General features: G+C 45.1%; 1 long non-coding RNA gene across 1 annotated transcript; it reads left to right on the top strand.

The window, feature by feature from the left end:
- Positions 1-263: 263 nt before the first annotated feature.
- Positions 264-1,309, top strand: LOC308480682. The gene is made up of 2 exons (XR_013988225.1): positions 264-366; positions 545-1,309. It is a non-coding gene; the product is annotated as an uncharacterized lncRNA (long non-coding RNA).
- The last annotated feature ends 7,585 nt before the right edge of the window (positions 1,310-8,894 follow it).

Raw genomic sequence — 8,894 nt, 5'->3', positions numbered from 1 at the left:
CTGGACTGAAATCATTAAACCAGAATTGGCCTGTCAGTCTTCTGCGGTTTCCTCCTCTCCCTTCCGCACCCTCTTTCATCTGTCAATTCCCCTTCAATTTATTCTCCTTTTTTGTGCGTGCATGTCTCTCCACTCACCTTATATGACAGTTCACTTCTCTCTAAAGCATGAAACAGAAATCTTCCCCTTACTGTTCCCTAATTTTGCTCCTTACCTCCTTCAGTCCTGCAGGTGTATCTGTCATACTGAGCAAGGAACAAGAGGTGATGGTTCTGAATTTGCTGAACATGGTGGCAGCCATTTTGTCCTGTCCGGACTCCATTTTGGGGACCAAAACTTGCTCTCAGTAAAGTAGCATGAACTGGAGTAAGTGTATTCAGTGCTTCCTTCCCAGTAGACGCAGGTTCAGTTTGTCACTTGCTGGGAGCCAGTTTATGGGTTTTATCGGTCTACCTGCCTGTCCTTATGCTTAAATGCTAATTTGAGGTTTACGAAATGGTTATTTCACTTTGGTGTGTGATGTTTTTATTATTATTTATTAAAGTTATCCATTCTGAAGGAAATCAGCCCTGAGTGCTCACTGGAAGGACAGATCCTGAAGCTGAGGCTCCAATACTTTGGCCACCTCAGGAGAAGAGAAGACTCCCTGGAAAAAACCCTGATGTTGGGAAAGATGGAGGGCACAAGGAGAAGGGGACGACAGAGGACGAGATGGCTGGACAGTGTTCTCGAAGCTACCAGCATGAGTTTGACCAAACTGCGGGAGGCAGTGGAAGACAGGAGGGCCTGGCGTGCTCTGGTCCAGGGGGGCACGAAAAGGCGGACACGACTAAACGACTAAACAACAACAACAACAAGTTATATGCCACCTTTCATCTGAAGAGCTCAGGCAGGTCACAGCATAAAAATACAAGATAAAAACACAAAACTCATAATAAAAACTAGAACAAAATCAAAGCAACCCCCCCAACACATTTAAAAGGGTATTTACGGTAATGGACCCAAGGCCTGTTTGAAGACAACCTGGCGCCTAAAGGTGTATAATGAAAGGCATTCCACTTTACTCAACTCTAACTGGCCCACATATATTATCTTACTATGAAGAAGGAATTTCAGAGTTTTAAAAAGAGATAAGGCAATGTCACCGATACTTGATGGCTGCATAGAATATAAGTGGGCCAGTGTGGTTGGAATCATTTTGGATCTGATGAAGTGAACTTTTCCTAATATACAGGTTTGTGGTGCTGCGCTTCATAAAATCCCAATGTACCCAAAAATGGAATAAAGGCATCTAGCTCAGGCCAAACTACATGTTATGTTATTCATACTTTTTTTTAGAGTATGCTTGAACTGTCTAGATTTATTTTTAAGAAAAAGCAGCTGTAGGGCCTTGATCTGGAATCATACACTCCAAGGGACCTGTTTTAAGTGGGGCATCACAGAAGGCTTCTGTTTGGATCCTGGAATGGTCTTTTTGGTCTGGAGCTCTGGTGCAAGACACTCGCTCGAGCACAAGCCAGCAGCCCCTTCCTGGCCGGCACTCCGGGACGGCCCTGCCGACAATTGCCAGAGCGCCAGATCGAAAGGTGTGTCTCTCCTGACGTCCCATAGGAAAATGATTCGTGTGATTTAAAATAGGCATATACTGTACTGTAAAAACACACACACACACACACACACACACACACACAGAGTGAAATTGCTTTGAGATACTTGGAGAGTGATTCCCTGCCCCCACTTTCACAGGGCCACTCTCAGAAGGAAATGACTTGGGGGGGGGAATGAGGTGTTCCTTACCTTTTAAATACAAGTCAAGGTGTTCAAGTCAAAAGACAGGAGGGGGTGGGGTGAGTGTTTTACTCTTGTGTGAATACACCTAGATTAAAGGCATTAAAAACTACTAGAAAGGCTTACATGCACCTTTAAAGCTTTGTTTGTAATTCTAACTTCAGCAAAATCTTCCGGGGTACCACAATAAGCTGACAGGGCAGAAGGAGGCATCTGTCTCAGAGACATACAGCTAGAGCGTGCTCTTTTGTTTTCCATCAGTCAAATGGACCATAATAGAGCCTGATGGGCAACACTGTCACATAACCAAAGCAGCTCTGCTTTTAGGTTTGATCCAGGAAAAGCTCCTCACTGTTCACTTCCCCAGGAGGTCTGTGTAATATTTCAACAGACACTGCAAGGCTTAGGGATGGGAGATCTTCCACTTTTGGTCTCCTCAAATCTCTTTTCTGATGAGAGCAGCTTTTGCATTTCATTTGGAAACCAAGGACCCAGAGTCTGGAGGAAGAATGGGGAGGCACACAATGCCAGATGCTTGAAGTCCAGTGTGAAGTTTCCACAGTCTGTGTTGATTTGGGGAGCCATGTCATCAGCTGGTGTTGGTCCACTGTGCTTCATGAAGTCCAGGGTCAACACAGCCGTCCACCAGGAGATTTTGGAGCACTTTATGCTTCCTTCCGCAGATGCTGACTTCATTTTCCAGCAGGACTTTGGCAGCTGCCCACACTGCCAAAAGTACCAAAACCTGGTTCTATGCCCATGGGATTACTGTGCTTGATTGGCCAGCAAACTCGCCAGACCTTAACCCCATAGAGAATCTATGGGGCATTGCCAAGAGAAAGATGAGAGACATGAGACCGAGCAATGCAGAAGAGCTGAAGGCTGCTATTGAAGCTTCCTGGTCTTCCATAACACCTCAGCAGTGCCACAGGCTGATAGCATCTATGCCACGCCGCATTGAGGCAGTAATTGATGCAAAAGGGGCCCAAGCCAAGTACTGAGTACATATGCATGCTTCTACTTCTCAAAGGTCCAATACTGCTCAATGTGCAGTCCTTGTTTTGCTGGTTTCATTTAATACTCTAATTTTCTGAGATTGTTAATTTGGGGTTTTCATCAGCTGTACACCATGATCATCACAATTATAACAAATAAAGGCTTGACATATCTCGCTTTGCATGTCATGAGTCTATCTCATATATTATTTTCACCTTTTAAGTTGAATTACGATATTCTAATTTTCCGAGTTTCACCTGTATATGCATATTTGTACGTATTGCTTTGCTGAAGACCTGCTCCGCAAAATCAGGAACAGTGTGATGTTTGAAAAATGACTGCATTTCAGTTTGCATATTGTTTTGGGACGTGAGAACTAGATAGATACACCTTTAGATGTGAAATGAATTGAATTCCTCCATCCTTAGTGGGAATGTCCAGTTTGGAGGCCAGGTAGAATTCTTTGCATGCCCCTCTACACTTCCATGATTGTTAAAGCATGCGGCAGACACATGGCACACAGCACCCTCTAGCTCTTTCACATACATACACACCAGACATGCAGGCATGTGTGCATGCACACACATACACCCACAAAATCAACATTTCCAGACCTCTCCATTCCCTCACTAGGATCTCTAGTGAGCAGGCAGAGTGATCTCTCATCTCCAGTCTGAGCGCTAAGAACCACAGCACTAAGATCAGACATGCCTGCTTTTTAGAGAAAGATCAGGCAGAGAGCTTATCTTTGATCTTAGTGCTGCTGTTGTACATAATGCTAAGATTAAAGATAAAGAGATCCATCTGCCTCCTCTTTAAGGGTAAAAGGCAGCATTTCAGCTCACACCCACCACAGTGCTGGCTGGCGTGCAGGTGGGGAGGAAAGCCTCCCAGCGATCAGATGAAAATGAGAAATAGTTGGGTCATCAACTTACTGATGTCCCCAACAGCCAGATCTCAGAATGACTTCATCTCACTTGATTCACTTGGATATTAAATAGCACGAGGGACATGATGTTAACTGTGCAGATCTTCGGAGGTCATTGACTTAGTCAATTTGTATGGGTCTTATGCTCAGAGTATGTCTCTTCAGTCACAAAAGTCTCTGTGAGAGGGAAAAGATCCTGGCTTTCTAAATTTATATTCATAGCAACAATATCCTTGCTCTGCTAGGGACCATTGGCTCCCTATGGCAACGGAACTATGTACTCAGCATGGAAGGAGAAATATGCTGGGAAGGGTCAATAGGACAAATACCTGTGAAAAACCTACCTATCTCCTGAAGGATGAGGGACTCCATTAATTCCAGCAAGTTAAAGTCAGGAACATAGAGTAATGAACCTCCTACTGTTATTTATACCCATCTCCTTTACCCATGTTTTTCTCATATTTTCCTTACGTCTAGGATAGGATATTTCCACCTCTTCTGCCAGATGACATTCTCCTTCAAATCCCACCTTGAGTCATTCTTCACACAATTTACCTTATATACCCCTGACTTTTGCTTACCCTGTCTCCCTTCTCCCGGTTCATTTCTACCTTGTGTCGGTTACTTTAAAGAGGAATTACCAGGACTTGCGTCACTTGATCTATAATATCATATCTCACATAATAAGATTCTTCCCCCCCCCCACACCTCCTCACTGCCCTGTCCTTGCTAACTCCTTCGCCTGCCGGGCTGGAAAGCTACTGTGGCGCTGCTGATAACAGTATTTGCAGAACTGTGATTATATCACTATCATAAAAGATGTGTGCCTTAATCCCTTCATGAAGGGAAGAAGAGTGGTACCTCGGGTTACAGACACTTCAGGTTACAGATGCTTCAGGTTACAGACTCCACTAACCCAGAAATAGTACCTCGGGTTAAGAACTTTGCTTCAGGATGAGAACAGAATTCTTGCTCTGGTGGCGCGGTGGCAGCGGGAGGCCCCATTAGCTAAAGTGGTGCTTCAGGTTAAGAAGAGTTTCAGGTTAAGAACGGACCTCCAGAATGAATTAAGTTCTTAACCCAAGGTACCACTGTATATGAATGCAAACACACACACACACACACACACACACACACACACACACAACCTTCCAGTTATTTCTATAATCAGATTTTCATTACAGCAACTGACCAAAAAAGTTCAGTAAATCATGCCTCAAAGCATTTACCCTCTGAAAAATATTATCTAAATCAAAGAAAGGGGTTGGAATAGATGATCCTTGGCAGTGGCGTAGCGTGGGTTGTCAGCACCCGGGGCAAGGCAAGTAATTTGTGCCCCCTAACCCATGGATTTGCGCCCCCTAACCCGTGGATTTGTGCCCCCTAACCCTAACCCCCAGATGTTGCGCCCGGTGCGGCCGGCCCCCCCTGCACCCCCCACGCTACGCCACTGATCCTTGGGGACCTTCCAACTCTGCAATTCTATGGTTCCATGATAAGATTAAAGCCCTGCCCAAGTCCTCTAGTTAACACACTGTTTTCCCTTCTCATTTGTTTTCAACACTCCCCACACTTCAAGTCTATTGACACCAAATGATTAAACGTCTATTTTTGATCCTTTTTATTCTTTACACCATCTGTGCTGTCTTTCCCCACCCCCCCTCTAAAGCCCACACTTGTTCTCTTCTCCCTTCAGACTGCTTTTTAAAGCCCCGTTGAGAGCTCTGGGTATCTGCGCAAAGCAGGGCTGTCCTGCCCCAGGGAGTCGGCTGCCTCAGGCAGATGGATGTTTGGGGGGGGGGGCACCAGCTGCTCCCAGTACGTACTCCCAGTCTGAACCCTCTCAGCTACCTGCCTTGCACTCCCTAAGCCACGCAGCTGCCTTCAGGCATGGTGAAGGATACTGTCCCTCTTGCCAGAATATTAGAATAAGATTCAATTGCCAATCTGGTCAGAGGCTGTAAGTGGAAGGGGGACAGGAGACCATCTTGCTCTTTGCCTAAGGATGCAAAATGTCTTAAGCCAATGCTGTGCCAAAATAACCCAAACTCTGAAGAAAGAAGTTCCAGCTTCTGGTATCAGAATAAGCAATGTATGTGAATCAAACACATTTGAATATATTTGTGCTCGTTTTGGAGTCATCATTTGAAAAAGAACCTGAAATATTTTTGCTCTGAGACCAACAGACATATTAGTTTAGTATCCATAGCATGAAAAACCCAGACTCTACAATTACCAAATGACTACGACTGCAATTGTATACCTGGGAGTAAGCCCCATTTATTTCAGTACTTGTGCATGGACATGTCTAGGCATTTGTGCTGTAAATTTTTAAAAACCATAAATTTGTATTCTGCCCTTCATTCAAAAATCAAAGCGTGCTTCACAACATAAAAATACAAAATGGCAACACTAAATACATAATAAAAACAAGCAGACAAAACCCCTTCCCACAAGCACACTTAAAAGGCCACAGACAGTTTAATCATTCTGACAGTTTCCCTCAGCTGGCTCTCTTTTTGTGTGTGAGGGGGGGAATGAATGGCAAAGCCTCATGCCCTTAGCTGAAAATAGCCTCTCCTCAGAATCCATGTTGAAGCCTCTCTATTAGCTGCAGGAAGGTGAAACAAAGAATATGCACTCCCTGCTTGTTTCTTGAGGAATTATCTAATTCCTCTTCTAACCCTTTCCCCCTCCAAGATAAATGCATTGAAGCAAATTGTAAATATGATGGAAGGCGGCCTGATCCTGAACCATGAACCTCTTGAGCTTCTCTGGAAATTAGATAGTAGTACTTGCTGTCAGCTACTGAAGCCCAATCCATGTTTATTTTGATATTCTAGCCCACTTATCTGTGTTAAAGACATACTCAAGTGGGCATAGAGAATAAAAATATAATAACAAAGGGTAGCTAAGCTACAATTCTAAAAGCAGCAGCAAGAAATCCACAGTGGCAGCAGAACAGCACAACGCACCAGGATAAACACACTCAGTTAGGATATATATATGTATGTATGCAGTGGCGTAGCGTGGGGGGTGCAGGTGGGGGCCAGCCGCACCGGGCGCAACATCTGGGGGGGGCGCGCTCGCACTCGCAGCTCTCTGCCCCTACCTGGCTCACTCACTCTCTCTCACTGCAGTGCTGGCTGTGCAAATCCGATCCGAGCCGCTGGGTCGCCGCCCACTGTGGAGGGGGTGGGTGCCAGGCGTGCGGTGCGGAGAGAGAGCGAGGGACTATCTGGGGGAGGGACAGTGCAGCGGCCGCCCAGCGCAGCGCTGAGCGCGGGAGAGAACCACACCAGACCAGACCAGGCAGCAGCAAGAAGAAGCTGGCAGCGGCGGCAGGTTAGGGGTTAGGGGGCGCAAATTACTTGCCTTGCCCCGGCTGCTGACAACCCACGCTACGCCGCTGTATGTATGCATACCCTCCAACATTCCTCAGGTGAAAATAGGGACATTTCTCACTCCCCCCCCAACAGACCCTCCTTGAATCCCCATTTTTTGTCCCATCCCCCCACCCCCACATTTCCTACCCAAAGAACAGCGAGTGCCACAACCACTTCACCAGTGGGACACAGCACACATGCTCTCCGCCGTTCTGAGAAAACCCCTCAATCCTATTTTATTTTATTATTTAATAGATTTCTTAAAAAAATACACACTAACAAATACATTTTAGAAAGGGGCAAGATTGGAAGTGGACACACGAAGTATTTTTTTAAATCACGACTTCTTGCACTCCACTCCCCCTTTCGTCCTGCCCTCTGCCTGCCCCTCAGAGCTGGCACATCATGCAGGGCTGGGCCTCGCTGGCAGGATCTCTCCTCCTCCTCACCCACTCTCCAGCAGCCGCTATGAGCTGCCCAAGTGAGGAGAAGCAACAGGATGCTTCCTCACTGCTGCCGTCACTCAGGACACCGAATTTGGTGGTGGAAACACTGGCAGGGGAAATAGGGACATTCCAGGATAAAATCAGAAGCTGGAATGGCTTTCATAATTCCAGGACTCTCCCTGGAAAATCAGAACACTTGGAGGGTATGCTTATGTGTATGTATGTTAAGTTGTGGGTGAACATATCAGACGACACAGCGATTCTTCAAACAGCTCTTGTTTATTCACAGGCCAGAACAGAACAGGGCTGAAGGGTTCAGCCAGCCTGCTTATATAGAGCTCCACTAGAATGCAACAGTAACCATTTTCTGTAAGTATCCAATCACTGAACGTCACTTTCGATCCCTTATTTGCATATGTGGACCTGAGTGAAAACTATCTACAGTATCCCCCTGCTGGCCCAGGGTGAGAACTTCAGTACATAACAATGTATGTATTTATATATACACCACCATTCTGAAAAACAGTATATGAAGCAGCTAATAGCAAATTGAAATAGAAAAAGTACAGTGGATGCTTGGCTTGTGAATGTGATCCATGCGGGAGGCACGTTCGCAACCCGCAGTGTCTACAACCCACAGCGGCGTGTCTGCGCACATGCGGGTTGCAATTTGGCGCTTCTGCGCATGCGCAAAGTGCGATTTAGCGCTTCTGTGCATGCACAACCGCCGAAACCCGGAAGTAACCCGTTCTGGTGCTTCCAGGTTTCGGCGGTCCGCAAGCCAAAAAAACGCAACCTGAAGCGTCTGTAACCCGAGGTATGACTGTATTGTGAAATCCATTAATCAATAGCAGATTGCAAAACTGCCCTGTGGCGCTCAGAGCACATCTCAGCAAATGGGCAAATTAATATGGGATTAAGTGGTTTCATAAGGAACTGCCAGTAGGAGCTGTATAGTTACTGTTTTTAGCTGGCTCCTATGCTGCTACAGTAATATTTGAATAGCATGGAGCTTACGTGATATGGCTTCTACTAAAACCAACTTTACCACCCTCATTTTTGAGGGGAAGAAAGAAAGGCAGTGCTGTTGCTACCTACATGATTTTCTTGCCCAATATCCCTTGTCGAATGTGATCCCATCTTTCTTTTTTTAAAAAAAAGATATTTATTGAGATTTTCAGAATGTTACAAAAAAGAGAAAAAATAAAATAAAATAGAGACAGAAGAGAATACAAAGAATAAAAATAGTTATAAGAAAAAATTCCAAATGAGAAAAAAATGACAGAAAAAAAGAAAAAAAGAAGAATGCAAAAATCACAAAACTTTAAAAACATTTAAAAACAAATTCAT

This window comes from Podarcis pityusensis (genome assembly GCF_964106645.2).
Source record: "Podarcis pityusensis genome assembly, chromosome: 6".
Classification (NCBI taxonomy): Eukaryota; Metazoa; Chordata; class Lepidosauria; order Squamata; family Lacertidae; genus Podarcis; species Podarcis pityusensis.
This window is presented reverse-complemented; position numbering and strand designations above follow the sequence as displayed.